General features: G+C 51.1%; 1 pseudogene; it reads left to right on the forward strand.

The window, feature by feature from the left end:
• Positions 1-213: 213 nt before the first annotated feature.
• LOC136549361 (WEB family protein At5g16730, chloroplastic-like) lies at positions 214-5,361 on the forward strand (annotated as a pseudogene).
• Positions 5,362-19,408: the final 14,047 nt, after the last annotated feature.

A 19,408-nucleotide genomic window follows, 5' to 3' on the forward strand; every position in this document is an offset into this window, starting at 1 on the left:
ATTCGCCGTCGTCGATCTTGGCGTCGGCGCGCTGGCAAGCCGCCATGTAGGCCCGGAACGCCTTCTCGATTTCTAGTTCTTCCGGGGTGTACCAGTCCGGGTACTCTTCCTCCTCTTCCTCTTCGCGGCGGTCTTCGTCGTCCAACGACGACTGCTGCGCGACGGCGCCACCGTCTTTGGACGACGCCGACGACTGCGCTGCTGCTTTGTTGTCCGACTCCGACGACGGCTGCGCGCTGCCCTCCTCCTCGTCGTCGTTGCTCTCCTTCTCCTCCTCCTCGGCGGCGGCGGCGGTTTCGCCGGCGTCGTCCGGGTTCTTGGATGGCTTATTGTTCTCCTCTCCTGCAGCGGTGATGTCGGTGGCGGCGACGGCCTGCTCCGCCTCGGCATCCTCCTCCACCGCCTCCTGCTGTGAGAGCAGGTAAATCCAGTCCTCGCCGCCGTCGCCGCACATGTTCTCTTCTACTTTTTTAGACAACAACATGATCGCTTCTAGTTCTCTTCTCCAAATCGATGATGATTCGCTGCTATAGCGGCGGATTGGATATGGGGATCTCCTCCTCTCGGTGTTATCACGGCGTCGTGAGATCGATTGCCCTGGGTATCTATCTATTTATTGATCGGGCCACGTCTTGGAGACGGAAGGCGGCGGCGGCTGGACTCCAAGTCCATCTCCAATCCGATCACCTCTTCTGCTTATCCATATCTGATGACCACGTGTCCGTTCCCGTTCCGCCCCCAACTGTAGAGAAATACAAAATACGTAACTGGAGCCAGAACACGTACACTGTAATCCGCCATCATTTCAGTCAGACGCACGGAAAGAGCAGTCGTCGGTCGGTCTTGGTTTGGTTCCTCTTCTTCCTCTTGTCCGGCCGGCACCGGCAGGCAGCCATGGCCTCGAACGGGAGCAGCAGCACGGTGAGTCCGGCATCTCCTCGCTTCTTCTCTCCCCGGATCGAGCCAGTTACCGGCCGACGCTGGCGGGTTCTTTTTCCTTTGCGTTTCCGTATCATTTGAGCTGGGATCTCACCGGGAGCTGGGAATTTCTCTTGCTCCTCACTCTTGCGTCGAGCGGACCGCAGGTGGTGGGCGAGATGCAGAGCAGCTTGGACCGGGTGCGGCGCGAGCTCTCCTCCACCTCCACCCGCCACCTCCTCCAGGGCCCCCTCTTGAAGCGATCCGACACGGTAAATCCGCTCCCTTCATTTCCCCTTCTTTCTGGATTCCAGTTTGGTTCATGTTCCCTGTCTCGGCGTCAGTACAAATTACTGCAGGAAACAGCTAGAAAGCCAAAATGTACTGTTATTGCTGACCCGTGGATACCGTTGCGAGCCTCTAGTTAACATTTGTTGATTGTTTACCTGTCAACTGTCATTTCCTCTTATTTGCAAATTCAGTTCCTTGCTAGTGTAGTAGTGTATAAACCATATAGTTTATGTGCGAGTCCTGAGGCGTTCTCCGTTCACATAGCATTGCAATTTTTGTTTGGATTCCATGTTGTCGCTTCCACTTATGATGTTTCTTCATTTTACTCATATATATCAGCTAAGAAAGTGGAATGAGCGCTGGGTCATACTTGATCCAACAACTGGGAAGATAGAATACAAGTACGGTAACTGTAGAGCTGTTTCCCTTTTCGCCAAAGAGGCGGTACCTGAGACACCAAATGAATGACACCAAATTTTTTTGGATTATGTAGGGTCCGTAGGAGTGACAAGGATGTTAGGGGAGTAATTTTGTTTGATTCAGCAAGCACAGTGACGCTATCGCCTATGAACTTTCAGTATGGACCTACTTCTGTTCCAGTTCGTCATGACTTTCGGATGTACACTGTGGAAACTTTGTAATGACCTGTGCAAACTCTTGGTGCAGTGGACTGGCAAAATACGATGGATGCTGTTTCTGTATCCTTATGGGGTGTCTTTGCGTTATCATGTTTACTCTCTTCTCCTTTTGTCTAGATTTGATTCGATGTGTTCTTTGACTAGTGTTCTAGATATTGGAACTCCACAGAAAAAGGAATACTTTCTTTGTGCAGAAACTCCCAGCGCTGCAAGAGCATGGGTATCCACTGTACAGTAAGCTTTGATAATCTACGGTTCTTGCTTATATTTATCTTTTTAACTTTTGTTTTCCCTGAAACCAATTTTATCCTCAACCATGAGTTTTGCATTACTGTTTGACTATCTCTTCCCTGCCACTGGACTGACTAAGATTACATAAACATTAATTGAATGTATGTTGAATCTGCTATTTGCACTTGTACAACTGGGTCTATAGTGGGTTGCTGTTTGATTTGTACATGTAAGTGTCAGTATTGGAAGAACATGCATCCTTGACTTAAACTCTGATCTATTTAGTTCATGCATATATGGTGGCTGTGATTGGCAGATTTAGAGAAGGCTTGCTTAGTTACCACACACATTACATGGCAAATCACACAAATGTTTTAGCAGTAGGTTTATTTAAATGGAAATTCATGGAATTTACTCATTAAAGTGCATGCATGGTGGCTGTGGTCAGTGGATTTAGAGAAGGCTAAGGAGTAGGGAGTAGCATCGGGTGAGAATGATCCTGAAAATAAACCTCCTCCTTAGCCTCTAGAAAATTTTTGAATGCTTTGATTCATTGTATTCCAGGATGGAGGGAGTAGACTTTTTATGTGTAAACACTTCCCAGCTTTAGGGGTTAGAAAATTAGCAGATGTGAAACACCTTGTTATTTTGCTGTGTGGCATTTCTAAATTCAGAATCAGAAATGTGTAAATTCTGCTCTATTTGGTGCTCTACAATGATTAGGAAAGCTTCCTGTAAATAGTTAGTGCTACTGGTGCTTATTGTTCCAAAGTGAGACAAAGAAACAGTTGCTTCTAGCATCATGCAAAGGGTTTCACTTGGTTCTCTCATTGATGAAACATGCCATGCATAATGTGTTATTAAATTAATGCAATATAACGTAGAACTATATAGGTTATGGCTTTACAATAGCCTCATTATATATAATATCCCTTGCCTTTAATTTCGTTTGGTTGATGTATGATATGTCCATGTGCACAGATCTGTCATTTCCCATTTTGTGTACTGCTGTTATATCTGCAGATCTTGAACCCTAGTAATATTTTTCTTGCTTCATATGCAGTGCGACTCAGTTGGTCCTACAGGCTCATAAGGAGGCCGTGAATTCATTGGGTGAGAATGGTCCTGCAAAATTGGGAACAGTTGCAACAGTTGTGGCTGTAGCCAATGCCACCGCAATTGAAGCAACAAAGGAGGTAGAAGCTGCAATGAAGATTTCCCTGCGGGCAGCTTTGGGCTCAACTACAAATAAACTTACCAAAGGTCAATTAGATGATCTCACAATAATGATGGTATGCTCTTCCATATACTACTTGTACATAAGAGTACCTGAATTAATATTCAGTAATTGAGCAGTGAATGCTAGAATTGCTGAATGCTGATGTACATAATACTGCTAAAAAAATCCTGCAAATGGGTTGTCATATAGTTGCTGAAACTATTTATGCACTGTGAGAAACTATATTACTCTGTATAGATAACTTTTTTTTTCTTCCGAATTAGCATAAATATTGCTAAATCAACAGGAATTCTGTCAGTTACCACCAATTTCCTGGCATACTGAATTTGCTGCAACTAACTGGAGATATATTCCATCACCCTGTTGCTATAGCTGGATTATATATATGACAAAATTACTTCAGAAAAGTTCACTGACTGACTGAAAACTGATTTGTAATCCTGTGATGCAGAAGTTGACAATAAACTTATCATGTATAACAAAGCATTCACTGCTGATATGATGAATAACTTTGTGGTCTGTCTTCAAAGCGATACTTCTAAAATTATAATATGTTATAGTTTGATCATTGGATACCGAAATTGTTTTCTTGTTTCTATTTTTGTGTCAATGGCAATGCATCTGCAACCAACAGGAGACCCTTCGAGTTAAAGACGATGAACTCCACCAATTGTTGCAGGATATTCGTGCACGCGATTCTACCATCAATGAGATTGCGGATAAATTACAGGAGACTGCAGAAGCAGCTGAAACTGCTGCTTCTGCAGCACGTTCAATTGATGAAGAGAGAAGTTTTTTTTACGTCAGAACTTGAACGTCTGAAACAAGACCATGAGAAACAAGTTGAAGCATCTTTGCTTAGGGTAACCATCGAATGCAATACACATAACTTCTAACGCTTATTAGTTGTTACAGGATTATAAATTAGATACAGACCACCATGAACATGCTTCATGTCAATGAAAAATTTGAAGTTGTCATTATTTGTGTTTCAGTTAAGGGAATCGGAGGAGAAAGCAAAGCTTGTTGTTGAAGAGAGAGATCGTTTGCTTACAGAGAGAGATTCTGCTCTTCAAGAAGCTCAGATGTGGCGCTCGGAACTAGGAAAAGCTAGAGGAAATGCTGTAATTCTAGAAGCAGCTGTTGTCAGAGCTGAAGAGAAAGCTAGGGTCTCAGCAGCAGATGCTGACGTCCGGATAAAAGAAGCCATGAGCCGACTTGAGTCTGCCATCAAAGAAAAGGAGGATCTCCTAGCCCTTGTGGATGCTCTACAATCTCAAATACAAAGGTTTGGCGTCCATAATTATTTGATTTTCTTTTGTTTTCATCCAGTTGGAAGTTTCTCAAAACTAGATTCTTTTAGAGCCAGCTTAATGGTAGATTATATGTTTTTTCAGCAGGCAAGAGACTAGCACAATACAGGTTTGTGAAGAGAGCTCGGAGCTCTGCTCTACTGCTTCAAAGCACATGGAAGATGATAATGTTGATAAAGCTTGCGTAAGTGATACAGATCCAATACCGGTTACAGAGAACATTGTTGAGTTGGATGACGAGGGAGTCGATATCCCTACAGTGGGGACACTGAGTGGGATAATCCCCATTCTTCTGAAGTGTCTGATGTAAGGGAAGTAACCACAGAACCCGAAGAAAACAGCTTGGACATTCCTGTCGATACTCGATGTCCAACCTTTTTGTGAGAATTGCTTAGAAGGCTTAGGTCGTCTGTGGCCATTCTTGTTCACCGTGTATACTTGTATTAATAGATTCTCATTTTAGTTCATTATTACATTCTTGTTCAAGTTTCAGCATGAGCTTCTGAACTTGAATCCCTTTAAAAGTGTGCTCTGTCTCTGCTGAAATAAAATAGCACAACTGTGTTGAGCGTGTGAGTGTATACCTGAACTTTCATGTTTAGAAGTTCAATCTTTGGCTTTTTTTTTTTCATTCAGGAAATTCTTGTTGTATCCTGCAAACTGAGCGTCTGAGCCAGTAAATTTGCACTGATTCTTTCTATTTATGAACAATATAAAGAAGTAAATTTGACATTTCTTGCCTTTCATTTGAGATGTATATACGTATAATATAGCTGCTGGAAAGATAAAGCAACGCTGGCCGCAATAATGCGGTCACCAAGAAAATGGCACGTGCTAAACCATTACAGGGATGGAGAAGAAAAGTTCAATTACACGCAGGCAGTTCGAATCTCCATTGGAAGAACAGGTCTTACCAACTTACTGAAGACTGTTGAATTGATCTCATTCCAGAGGAGGCAAAGGCATACTGAAAGTCCCAGTCTTCCAGATTGTGTTTTTGAGTGTCAAAACTGAAAGCACCTTATACCATAATAACACAGTAGAGATTAGATCTCAAGACAACACAGCAGTCATGCACGCACGCGTGTATCTTTTGTATTTATTAAAGATATAAGAGGCAGACACATGACCAGAAATCATCAAAATTTTGAAGTCATGGCTATTTGCTGACCAAACACTGCTTTCTTTACTTACCACGGTAAATTCAGGCAGTGACATACTTTTGAGGAAACATCAGCCGTGATGACATGAGGAGCGAGTATTATTATATACCTATGAACGATCCCTAATCTTTTCGCCGTCAAGCTCGGTTAAAAAATGATCTAATTAAGATAAGCAGGTTCATGCAACCACGCATGAATATGATCGCAATTTACAGGTTCACAACTGAGCTACTAGGATGTTACATTTGTCTTCAAGTCAAAACCCCTACTTGGACCTGCATGTACGTCTGTCGGCCGTAGGCCGTAGCTAGCCACTTATATATATTAGTATTACTGTTTCACCGATTCAGACCACACTGTCAAATATCTGTTCAGTAAGTAGCCTTGAAAATGATATGTGTAAATATTCAGCCATGTATATTATATCCCATCTTGAATTATTATATACCACCTCTGTCCACAAAATAATGCAATTCGAGGAGTCAAAGAGTTTGAATTTTGATTAAATTTATATAAAAAGCACAAACATTTATTCTACAAAATAAGTATTATTAGATTAGTTATAAAATATATTTTCATAATAAATTTATTGAGAGACATAAATACTAATACTATTTATTATATAAACTTCGTTAAACTTGAGCTTATCTGACCGGCATGGATCCTATAATTGTATTCTTTTATAGACGGAGGGAGTATACAAACACAGACGATAAGCATGGATAAGCATATGACAATAAGCAGACGAGACTTATGAACACACTGTCAAATTTGCGTACGCTGGCTGCCATGACAATAAGCATGGATACATGCATAAAATAAAGCATACGAGACTTAGAATTGGATGCATGGATGGATTAGGCATGACGACAATACGTGATTAGCCATGTTGACCATACTCTTAATCAACAATGAAGGTACGTGTAAGACTAACTTGCTGACGTTTACAAAACTGACAAGAGCAGATCGAGCCCCATGTCGACCGTGACAGCGTCCAGCAGGCAGCAGAGACCATGTGCAGTCTCCGCGTCACAGGCAAATTTTGCTTTCGGACGGAGAAGAAATGTGCTAATATATATGCATCTGCATGCTCCGTTGACTGAAATTCGTGGAAACCCAGGATTTTCTACAGAAGTTTCAATCGGGTTGATTTGTCGCTATATAGCATCGCGAGCTGAACCTCTCGTTTTCATATGGTCTGCAGATGATTTAGACCGTGGCAAGGACTTTGGAAGCTGCAAAGCACTATGAGATCATAGAAATATAAGATCAAACAGACAAAATAATTTTTGACCGTTAATTTGTCTTACTATATATTGTCATTTTGCTAAAGAATTAATATAGCCTCAGAGACACTTTGAATAAAAAAATCATTAATATAAGTTTCATATTCTAAACTTGTTCATAATTTGAATAAATATGGTCGAAATTTATATAAGTTGATTTTTTCGGGTTTGAATTATAATTATCATTCTGGAACCGAGGGAGTATTTATTATTACTGGTCATGCATGGAAATTGTATAAATATGGAGGAGATTCCTATTCTTCTACCTACCAAAGATATATAGTACTTAAACCTTTCAAGCCCAATGGGTAGACAACAAGTTACACTTTCTATGCCTCCTTTTGCATCCAGGAAAGAGTGCACCCACAAATATTGTTGCCTGTTTATATTGCTTAATAATTGTTTGCACGGTCAGCCATGGCCCTCCTCAATAGTGTTGGGAACTAGGAATAGGTGTGTCGGTGTTTCGTACAAGCACCGGCAGTTAAATTTATAGTAATGCGCGTTAGGCTCGGATGGTGTGCTAAAGGACACAGAATTTATACTGGTTCGGGCGGAACGTCCCTACGTCCAGTTTGTTGCTGCTTGTGTTATTAGCACCGTGTTCGATCTGTAGTAAGGGATACAAACTGCCGAGAGAGGGACTTGTCCCAAGTCCCTTGATCGAAGGGCTGAGAGGTGGTCAAGAGCTTCGTAGCTGCTTGAATGTGTGTAAGTGCGTTCTATTGTTCGGTCCTATTTTTTGCCGTCCGTTTGATGGAGGATATGCCTCCCCTTTTATAGATGAAGGGGCTGGCTTTACAAGGGTGAGAGCTCTAGGATGCGTACTCTACTTACCTTGTGGCTCATGTCTACTTGGTCCGGTCCTTCCTCCTCATGAGTGTGAAGGAAGATAAGTGTTTTAAGATGTCGTCAATATCTCTGTAAGATGTCAGATCAGTCACAGCATGCTGCCCCCAGGGTATGGGCTGTAGTACCGTGGTTTTGACTTAGGGGGCCTCCCCCAGCCTTGCTCCACACGCCTTCTGGTTCCCATGATTCCTGTTGGGAGAATTCGAGGTCGGGGTCCGGTGTAGCGCAGTGGCCAAGGCTCTCTGACTTGGAGGACCTGAGGGGTCGGGAAGAGGGCCTCCCCTGCTTCCTCGGGTCCACAGCGCGGTGATGGAGTATCCGTCGTTCGTGGAGATAGCAAATCCGTTCTTGGAGTGTAGCGGTTGTCGTATATCTTCGTTGGGTTCCGCGTCCCAGAGCTGAAGGCGGCGCCTACAACTCTACAGAGTGAGGCGCACGCGCCTGTAATGCCCTTTGGGCTCTGCGGCGCCCGGAAGGGTCTAAAGCGTCAGTCCTGTCGTTCCCTGGCAGTTCTTTTCTTATCAGGGTGCAGGGTATGGTCGTTGGAGCCATGGTTGACCCAAACGTCTTGTCTCGTCCTGTACCCATCGTTATGAGGGACAGATATCGATCAGGGCGAGGTTCGTTCTGGGCCGTCGGATGAGACGGAGGCTAGTCCCTATTTCTTGGGCGAGACTAACCCTATCCCTCCGGGATCGGGCGAGGCGGAATCTATCCCTTAGCCCTCGGGCGAGACCGAGCCCGCCCTATAGGCGTCGGGCGAGACGGTGATTAGCCTTGAGCCTTTGGGGCGAGGCAGGGTTATCGCATAAAGGCGTCGGGTGAGGCTGACCCCACCCCTTCGGGATCGGGCGAGACGGAACTCATCCCTCAGCCCTCGGGCGAGACCGAGCCCGTCCTCAAGGCGTCGGGCGGGACGGAGATTATCCCTCGGTCCTCGGGCGAGACCGAGCCCGTCCCAAGGGTGTCGGGCGAGGCGGAATCGAACTTCTGTCATTCGAACAAAGGATGACATGGCACCCATCGTCCAGAAGCTTTTTACGTTTGGTGGTTATCGGTTCCACCTTCTGGGGTACCCCGGTATTAGGTCCCCGACAGTAGCCCCCGAGACTCTAGGTGATTCGGGCAGAACCGCCTGGAGGGTGTTTTTTGATTTTGCCGAAGCTAAATTGCCGGAGGGTGCGCGCGAGCGCACCCGATGGGTGTAGCCCCCGAGCCCCCGGGTGACTTGAGTAGAGTCGCCCGGGGGGTTGTATCGGCCCCTTCGCGGGTAAGGCTGAAGGACTTAGTTTTGCATCAACTGGGTGTTTCTTCGAGTGGGTCATGGCGTCCCGTTCGCTAGGGACTGATTCGGAGCTATCCCAACTGGCGCTTCTGCCCTCGATGGCGGTTTGTTCGCGGATTCCTTCTTAGTTGGGCCGGCCGGCGAGTTTCTGGGCTCTAGGTGGGCCAAAGAGAAAGGAACAGGCCTTTGTGGCCTGCGCTTCCCCGGTGGTAGAGAGTCCGGATTTGTTTGGGGAAGGCGAACCGTCCGCCGAGATTTTTGGGATAAGGAGATAGGGACTGCGGGCGCGTGTCCCGCGACGCGACGCGGGGGCGCGCGTGGCAGGCCCGGAGATCGAGGCGGACGGTTGCCTTTCTCGTGTCCGTCGCCCCCTATAAAAACCGCGGGGTTCGCCCCCAGGGTTCCGTATTTCGCTCCCCTTCCTTTGCGTTCTGAGACATCCGCCGCCAATCTTCCCAGCTCCTCACGCCCGCATCGCCGCCGTCGACCGGCCTGCGTTCGTGTTCCAGCCGCCGTTAAGCTCGCGCCTGCCCTTCCCCCCTACTGCCTCAATGGAGTTGTGGGGCAGATCAAGCATCTCTTCCCGGCGTCTGGAGGGCCTCGTTCGCCGTGGCCTTCTCCGCCCACAATCCGCCGTCCAGGAGTGGTTGCTTCCTGGCGACGAGGGCGAGCCGGTGCCGCCTGAAGGGTATGTCGTCTCTTTTGCCCTCTTCCATGAGCGGGGTTTCGGGGTACCCGCGCATAGATTCCTTCGGGGGCTATTAGATTACTATGAGGTAGAGCTGCAGCATCTAACTCCCAATGGGATACAGCATATGGCAGCGTTTGTTGCCCTGTGCGAGGGTTTCCTGGGGATCGATCCCCATTTTGATCTGTGGCGGCATTTCTTTAGCGTTAGTCTGTCGAAGAGGAAGATTGGGGGGAAAGAAGTGGACGCACCGATGGGATGTGCCAGTATTCACCTGCGCCATACCCGATCGAAGGGCTACCCGTACATGCGTCTGGCCACATCCAACAAGGGATGGCATTCGCAATGGTTTTATGTTAGGGATGATGCGAGTGCCCCCCTGCCGAAGTACACCGGACGTCTTATTGCGGATGCTCCGGCGTCATGGGGCTGGGGCGTCCAGACTAAAGACAAGAAGCACATCTCCGACCTTCTCTCCGCCCTCCATGCTCTGAAGGGTCGGGGTGTAAAGGGGTCGGGGATTATCGGTGCTTACCACGCGAGGAGGGTGGCGCCACTGATGGCGCGCGTGCTTCCCCTGCATCGGATGATGCCAGGGATGTCGTTCGAGGGAACGGTGCTCGTTGACGAGGCGCTCCCTTATTCGGAAGTGGCGCAGCGTGTCAAGGAGGCGACGGAGCCGACGAAGGATTCTGCCGGCATGGTCCTCGACATCGTGTATCCGGTGCCCGGGCATCCTCCAATGCGGCCGGAGCCTGGGTTCTTCGAATTCGTAAGCCCTCCTCCCCTGCGCTCTTTTCTTTCTCCTGAATCTCCCTTTTTAATACTTGCTTTTGTGATGTTGGGGCTAGCCGAGGGGGCTAGTCTTCAAGGATAGTCCGGCTCCACTGCCGAAGGACAGGGCTGTGGCGGCGGCGAATCGACTCGCGGCCGAGCGGGACAAGAAGGCAAAGGAGGAGATGAAGAAGGCGAAACGACTGAAGCAGGAGGCACAGGATCGGGGAGAGGACGTGAGTAGTGAGGATGACGATGATGATGATGATGATGATGGCGACGACGAGGTAGCCGTCGACGTGGATTGGGGCGTCCTGGAGGATGAGGAAACGCTGACAAGTGGCCACCCATCCGTGCAGGGGCCCTTTGCTTTTCACGCAGAGGGAAGTGAATCAATGAGATCGGTGGAGGCCGGCGAGTCCGCCGCTTCGCACGGCGTGCCAGCCGAAGATCGGTGGACGGGGGGCGCTGGGCCTGCTGCCGCCGACCCTGAGGCGATCGTGGAAGAGGGTAGTACCGGGGCCGCGCCCGGCTCTGATGCCGCGCCCTGCGAGGTGATGGAGGGGAGCAGCTTTGGTGCTACACCCCGCGAGACGAGGGAGGGGGACGGCTCCGGCGCCGCGCCCGACGAGACGATGGAGGGGAGTGACTCCGGCGCTGCGCCCGACGAGATGAACCCTCCTGCCCCAGAGCAGGGGGCAGGCAAGAAACGGTCCCGTCCGGACGAGTCAGGACAGGGATCTGGGGATCCGTCCCCAAAACGCTTCCGCCGGCCGAGGACATCAACGTAAGCTCCTGACTCCTCTGTGTTCACCTTTTTCCCATTTTTATTTTGACTTAATCGGTTATTACCTTTGTGTAGGTTCCTGCGGACGGGTCACCCCCTGGGGCTGGCGCCCAAGAAGAGTCTCGCCCTTCAAGCGGGACAGACGGCGTCGCCTGGAGTCACCCCTGCTTCGGGCAGGGATGGTGCCGATGTAGGGGCCGCGTTGGCCGAACCGACGGCGTCCACGGCGGCTCCCACGCCCGCGGAGGCTATTGAACGAGCGGCTTCTTTCGTGGCGGGCGTGGAAGAGCCGGCCGAGGACCGTGTGCCACCGGTGATCGTGACTGCGCCGAGCCAGGATCAGCTGGGCGTGGTCGGGGTGGCACCCGAGAGCGTGGTGCAATCCGCGCCGCCAGGTGCCCATGTGGATCCGCCCGTGGCGCCCGAAGTGGTCCAGACGGAGGAGGGTCCGGCCGGAGGGTCCTTGAGTACGGCGGTGGTGCCGCACAGGGTCAGGAGGGAGCCACCACCGGCCCCTTTGTCGGGAGGAAGCCGCTCCCCTGCGCGGGGGGAGCCGCCGCTTCAGTGGATGGCTGCTCAGGACCCGACGTCGGCTCTTTTCTCGCTCGATGATCATTCCGAGAGTATGGAGCGAGAAGGTCTTGACATCGGGATTTCGACCATGCTGAACGCCCTGGACCAGGCCAGAGGAGCCCTCCGTGAGATCGTTATCCCTACCTCTCAGGTATTTTCTGGACTTTTCTTTTTTTCTTTCTTCGTGTGTTTGTGGGTTCTCGCACTTCTGATATCAGTCTTCTTCTTCAGATTCTTGTTGCTCGTAGCCGGAAAAAATCCCAATTCCTCCGCGAGCAGAAGGCGGAGCGGGATCGCCTCTCCGAGGAGGCCCGGCTGCGAGCAAACATGGCCGCCCAGCTTGCCATCGTCCAGGAGCGGGAGGCTCAGGCACGTCAAGATGCGGAGGAGGCGCACGGGATGTTCGAGGACCTGTCGGCGAGGTCTAAACTGGATGGAGAGGAGATTGCCAAACTCACAAAAGAGCGAGACGAGCTGCTGCAGAGGAATGCCGCGGCCAATGAGAAGGCCGGCGAAATCCTGAAGGAGCTGGAGATGGAGCGGGACCTCCGGCAGAAGGCCGAGAGTAGGGCCACAGCCCTCCAGCAGAGGGTGGACGAGGACGTCGAGGTGATCCGCTCTCTCCGGGCGGAGCTTGATGACGCGGTGAAAGGAAAGTTGAGTGCCGAGAACGCCGCCACCAAGCTGGAGAAAGAGGCTGCCTATACGCGCAGGGCCCTTCAGGCGGAGAGCGATGAGCATGATCTTCTACAAACTGCGGTCGGGGTGGTCCTTAACGCCCTGAGTGTGACGGAGCCGGTGGAGACCAGCCCGCTCGCGGCTCGTGTCGGAGGTATCACGGCTCGGGTGGGCCAACTTGAGGAGAGTGCCTTTCACGCCGGGATTACCCAGGCCTTCACCGTCGCCCACGCCCATTATGAGAAGGAAATAAACCTGAGGGTGATGAGCGAAGGCTTTCCGTCCACCTACGAGGATGAAGAGCTGGAGGAAATGGAGAAGATGGTCGCTCCCCTTGTGAAGAACCTGGCAGACAGTCTGAAAGAAATGGTTCTCCCTTCGCGGGAGTAATTAGTCGAACAATTTTGAGAACAGCTTATATGTAATATGTGGACAAGTGTCGGTATTTTCGAGTCTGGACGCCTTTCGCGCTTTTGCGTCTTAATTTCGTTTTGTTTGATTTTTTGCGATTTTGATTTTTTACGGTCTTACCAATATGTTCCCCTGAACTATGCCGCTGATTATAATGCGAGGAGATTGAGGAGGTAGCCGTACCTTAACAGCCCCCGAGTAAGGTCCGACCCCCGCACCTGCCTGGGGTCGGGTGTTACTGGAGACCGGAATCGTGGTTTTGGTGACAATGGACGTCATCGCAATAATCCCCGCCCTGTCTTCCAACAGAAATCCTAACTGGGGACTCTATGGGCTCGGCAAGGTAGGGCCTTTGTCCCTGCATTGTTTGGCCCGAGCCCCCGAGCCTTGTCAGGGTCTGATAGGGGTCGGCCGTTATTTGCGTGTTACCCCGTCCTCGGTTTTCGCAATCGGAGGGGCTGAGTGAACGACACTTGCCTCGACGGCTTGAGTACCGTGCTCAACGAGCTCGCTAACGGGTACGTTCGTGCGGAATCCGGGTCCATCATTTGCTGATGGGGTCGGCAGAGCCCTCTGGTGGCACTCCACAACTTCTTAACCCGCCTCCCGGCAGATGCCTGAGTCGTTCGATAAGCTCAGGGGGCCCGATGGCCTCTCCTCGATGGAGATTCTGTGGGTTTGGCTCGAGGTTAGAATCGAACGAGAAAAGGTCGAGACGTCCCGGTTTGCTTCTGAGCGGGGTCGGGCAGGGCCGCTGAGGCTCGTCTCGGTTATTTCTCCCTGGCTCTGTTCGGCGTGAGGCGGCCTCGAGCCCTTCGCGGGCCGACCTTCGAACCTCAGCCTGTTGTTGCCTATATCGGATAAGGCGACAGCCGGTTCGTGGTGCGACACGAATCATTGGGATGCAATTTTTTGCATATGAAATGTTTTGAATGCAAGATTTAATTGAAAATAAAGGCGGTGACGTTACCTTGGTGGTATGAGTGGCGGAAAAGCTCCTACCAGATGGGTTCGGGTCCTGACGTTTGTGACGAGGTTGGAAAAACCTGCGTAAGAATTGCCCATTTTTTTGTGTCTCGGTGACGATCCGAGCCGTTCGATTAACTTGGGCAATCTGACAGCTGTAGGCGGACCCCTCCGATTCCTTCTTTGAGAAAGGCGGACGTCGGAACTAGAGACGCGAGAGGCGTTTGAGCATGATTTTTCTGGTGAACAGAAACATCGTAGCTATCGGGGCGTAGGGTTTGCTAGTTCGTCCAGTTTTACTCAAAGCTTTGTGCCTGAATGTCGCGCCCTTAGTTTCACGCGTACGGAGGGGTCGGATGAAGAGGATGTCTGGATTGGTAGTCATCCTCGACAGCCCCCGAGTGATGTTCGCGCCCCTGCTATTTGACGGGGTCGGAATCTTGCGAACAAATTTTAACGCATAAAATATGAAAGCTGAGAGGCTTATCTTTCTTTGGTCGTTCGTTCGTCGTGTCTTCTGGGCCGAACAGTCGACCCAGAAGATCTGAATGGTCCCGTCATTGAGTCGTCCGTGGTCCTGCATGGGGAGGCGAAAAAAAAAAATTGTCTGCCTATGTGGGCGCCTTAATCGCCGCGTCCAAAGCAGGTCAGTGGCGGGCCATGCCCAGGCAGTGTTCAGTCTGATCAAAGAGGGACGCTTCGTAGACCGGGGCTCGTCCCGTTACTTCCGGCGCGTCCCCTCAGATATTAATCAGCATTGATTGCGTATTAAAAAAGGGGAAGGGAGAGGGTTTTTTCGTCCGACCTTTCGCCTTTCCTGAGTTATTGCGCCTCCTCCTTAAATAGGGAGGGGGAGAGGAGTTCTCATCCCACCTCCCCTTCTGCCTCCGAGCCGCTATCTCTCCTTCTTCTTCCTTTCCGCCAAACGCGTCCGTGCGTCGCGGTGGTTCCTGAGTGTGGAAGAGTAATGCCAGAGAGAGAAATAGAGGACTTACAAACTTGCTCGTGATTCTGGTGCGTGATGTCGAGCCGGAGGTTATCCAACGTAGATGAGATGGTGCGCGCGGCCCTTGGTGAGGAGTCGCTGCTGCTGAAGGAGAAAAGGCGTCGATGGGCGTCGCACGTCGTTGACTGCGCCGTCGTTCGCTGCGCTCCTTCCTTGGCGGGAGGCGTTTCCTGCCCATGCGCCGTTGTCAGGGTTATGGCTGGGGACGATGGCGTAGTCCCCAGACACCATGACGGTGGCGTTGCTGCCGGGGTCGCGCCTGACGACGATGGCGTAATCCCCGGACGCTCCGGCGGAGGTGTTGCTGCCGGGGTTGCGCCTGACGACGATGGCGTAGACCCCGGACGCTCCGGCGGGGGCGTCATAGATGGTGGCGCCTTCGAGAATCTAGCGAAGATGTCGCCGATGGAGAGCGTGGTGCGGCGCCCGTGGTAGACGAGCTGGCCCGTGTACATGCCCTCGACGTCGCCGATGGAGAGCGTGGCACGGCGGCCGCAGTGGACAAACTGGCCCGTGTACATGCCCTCGACGTTGCCGATGGAGAGCGTGGCGCGGCGATCGCAGCGGCACTTGTGGTAGAGCTGAGCCAAGACTGTAATGAAATAACGTTGTGGGGAAGCCCCCGAGTAAACAGTCTTCAGAGTATTATTGTTCCTTTTTGGTACTGACATCGCTTTGTAAGTAGTGAATTCGTGCAAAAAATGAATAAGATTACACCCTTCGCATGTGGCAAGTCATTTTAGCGCTTTCCAGCTCTTTTCATGGTCTAAGTCATAGGAGGCTAGGAACGTGGGCAAACTAATTCTGATTGAACTGGTGAGCAAAGAGGTTGCAGCCGCTGGGGCGTGGGTGTCTCGCAGTCCTACCAGTTGTATTCAGAATTGGTTCCCAAGATCTTAGCCCTCGAGACTTATTCACGAGGCGAATGGAAAACTTAGACAATGTTTGCAAGTATAACACGGGATTTTTTACAAGCGTAATATTTGTATTACACATGACATATGTTACGATCACATGCCAGCCCCCGAGTGAGGCCTGACCCCTCGCGATTTGCAGGGGTCGGCAGTCACTAAGGAATGGGGCTCTGTTAAGACAAAAACTGATAAGGAAAAGTGTAAGCTTATTTTAAGGATAGAAACGACGTAGCTGCTCAATGTTCCAGGCGTTGGTGAAGACCTCGCCTTTAATGGTTTTCAACCGGTAGGCGCCTGGGCGAAGTATTTCCGCGACGATGTAGGGCCCTTCCCAGGGCGGGGAGAGTTTGTGGCGATCCTTGTTGCTCTGCACAAGACGGAGGACGAGGTCTCCGACGTTGAAGGCTCGACCCCGCACCTGTCGGCTGTGGTACCGCCGTAACGCTTGCTGGTAGTTAGCTGAACGGAGGAGGGCGATGTCGCGGGCTTCGTCCAGCTGGTCCATGGCGTCTTGGTGAGATGCCTCGGCTCCCTGTTCGTCATATGCTCTTATTCTTGGTGCTCCATAGTCAAGGTCCGTCGGGAGAACGGCTTCGGAACCGTAGATCATGAAGAAGGGTGTGTAGCCGGTGGCCCGGCTGGGAGTCGTCCTTAGGCTCCAGAGCACAGCCGGGAGCTCAGCGAGCCAACGTGCGCCGAACTTGTTCAACCGGTTGAAAATTCTGGGTTTGAGGCCTTGAAGAAGCATGCCGTTCGCGCGCTCGACCTGGCCGTTCGTTCGGGGGTGCGCGACGGCTGCCCAATCGATTCGGATGTGTTGTTCATCACAGAAACGAACGAATTTCCTACCGGTGAACTGCGTGCCGTTGTCTGTGATGATGGAGTTCGGTACTCCAAAGCGATGGATGATGTCGAGAAAGAACAGCACAGCTTGTTCGGATTTGATTGTGGATATCGGTCGAGCTTCAATCCATTTTGTGAACTTGTCTATGGTGACAAGCAAATGGGTAAAGCCCCCGGGCGCCTTTTTAAGTGGCCCAACCAGGTCAAGCCCCCAGACCGCGAAGGGCCATGTGATGGGGATCATCTGGAGAGCTTGGGCCGGGAGGTGTGTTTGCCGAGCGTAGTATTGGCACCCTTCGCAGGTGCGTACAATTTGCTCGGCATCGGCCACTGCGGTGGGCCAATAGAAACCCTGTCGGAACGCCTTCCCCACCAAGGTTCTTGGTGCGGCATGGTGACCGCATGCCCCACCGTGGATGTCGCTCAGAAGGAGTTTTCCCTGTTCGCCAGGGATGCAAAGTTGCAGAATTCCGATGTGACTTCGTTTGTAGAGTTCGCCCTCTACAAAAACGAAGGATTTGGCGCGTCGCGCGAGCCGTCGGGCTTCTGTCTTGTCGGTTGGTAGTACGTCGTGAAGGAGATAGTCGATGTAAAGCGTTCTCCAGTCATCGGGAGGATTGGACTCCATTGCTGGGTCTTCTTCAAGTTCCATGACCTCGGGGCCGGGAGGATCAGTTGGCGGATCGGCCTTGGGGGTCGGAGCAGAAGGGCCATCGTCGGCTTGTTCCGACCCCGTGTAGCGTACCGAGGGTTTGTGTTGGTCACTGGCGAAGACGCCTGTTGGAACTGGCTCTCGGCTGGACGCTGCTTTTGCGAGTGTATCGGCCGCTTCGTTGAGGCGCCTGGGGATATGATTGAGTTCGAGGCCGTCGAATTTGTCCTCCAGACGTCGGACCTCTTGACAATATGCCTCCATCTTGGTGTCGTGGCAACCCGACTCTTTCATGACCTGGTTGACGACCAGCTGAGAGTCGCCCCTGACGTCAAGGCGTCGGATGCCCAACTCGATGGCGATTCGTAGGCCGTTGATGAGCGCTTCGTATTCTGCAGTATTGTTTGATGAGGGAAAATGAAGCCGAACCATGTACCTCATGTGGACCCCGAGGGGGGATACAAAGACTAGTCCTGCTCCGGCGCCCTTCTTCATCAGCGATCCGTCGAAGTACATTATCCAGTACTCTTGATCGACGGCTGCTGGTGGCATCTGGACCTCGGTCCACTCCGCGATGAAATCAGCCAGTGCCTGAGATTTGATCGCCGTTCGGGGCACATAAGAAATGCCCTGATCCATCAGCTCGAGTGCCCACTTCGCGGTTCTTCCCGTAGCGTCTTGGCTACGAACGACCTCGCCGAGGGGGAACGACGTCACTACTGTCACGGGGTGTGATTCGAAGTAGTGGCGTAGCTTCCTCTTGGTGATGAGGACGGTGTAGAGGAGTTTCTGGATCTGGGAGTAGCGGGTTTTGGAGTCGGATAACACCTCGCTGATGAAATATACAGGGTGCTGCACCTTGAAGGCGTGCCCCTCTTCTTCTCGCTCTACTATCAAGGCGGAGCTAACCACTTGGGTGGTGGCCGATATATATAGTAGGAGAGATTCTCCATCGCATGGAGGAATTAGGACCGGCGGCTTGGTTAAAAATCGTTTAACCATGTCAAGTGCTTCCTGAGCCTCGGCTGTCCACTCGAAGCGGTCAGTTTTCTTCAGGAGTCGATAAAGGGGGAGTCCTCGTTCGCCGAGGCGTGAAATGAATCGACTGAGAGCGGCAAGGCACCCGGTGATCCTCTGAACCCCCTTTATGTTTTGGATCGGGCCCATCCTCGTGATGGCTGATATCTTCTCTGGGTTGGCTTCGATGCCACGCTCGGAGACGATAAAGCCAAGCAACATGCCCCTTGGGACCCCGAAAACACATTTTTCGGGATTGAGCTTGATGCCGTTCGCCCGGAGTTTCGCAAAGGTACGCTCAAGGTCGGCGACAAGGTGGTCAGCCCGCTTGGATTTGACTACGATGTCGTCGACATAGGCCTCAACGGTTCGCCCGATGAGATCTCCGAAGCAACTAAGCATACAGCGCTGGTACGTTGCCCCAGCGTTTTTCAAACCAAACGGCATCGAAACGTAGCAGAATGATCCGAAGGGCGTGATAAAAGATGTCGCGAGTTGGTCGGACTCTTTCATCGCGATCTGATGGTAGCCTGAGTATGCGTCGAGGAAACAGAGGGTTTCGCACCCCGAGGTGGAATCGACTATTTGGTCTATTCGGGGTAAAGGAAATGGATCCTTTGGACACGCTTTGTTGAGACCAGTATAATCAACACACATTCTCCATTTCCCACTCTTTTTTCGGACAAGAACAGGATTTGCTAACCACTCTGGGTGGTATACTTCCTTAATGAATCCTGCGGTCAGTAGTTTAGCTATCTCCTCGCCGATGGCTCTGCGTTTCTCCTCGTCGAAGCGGCGCAGGCGTTGTTTCACCGGCTTGGAGCCCGGGAGGATCTGGAGGGTATGCTCGGCGACCTCCCTCGGGATGCCCGGCATATCCGA

The sequence above is a fragment of the Miscanthus floridulus genome, chromosome 4 (assembly GCF_019320115.1).
Source record: "Miscanthus floridulus cultivar M001 chromosome 4, ASM1932011v1, whole genome shotgun sequence".
Lineage (NCBI taxonomy): Eukaryota > Viridiplantae > Streptophyta > Magnoliopsida > Poales > Poaceae > Miscanthus > Miscanthus floridulus.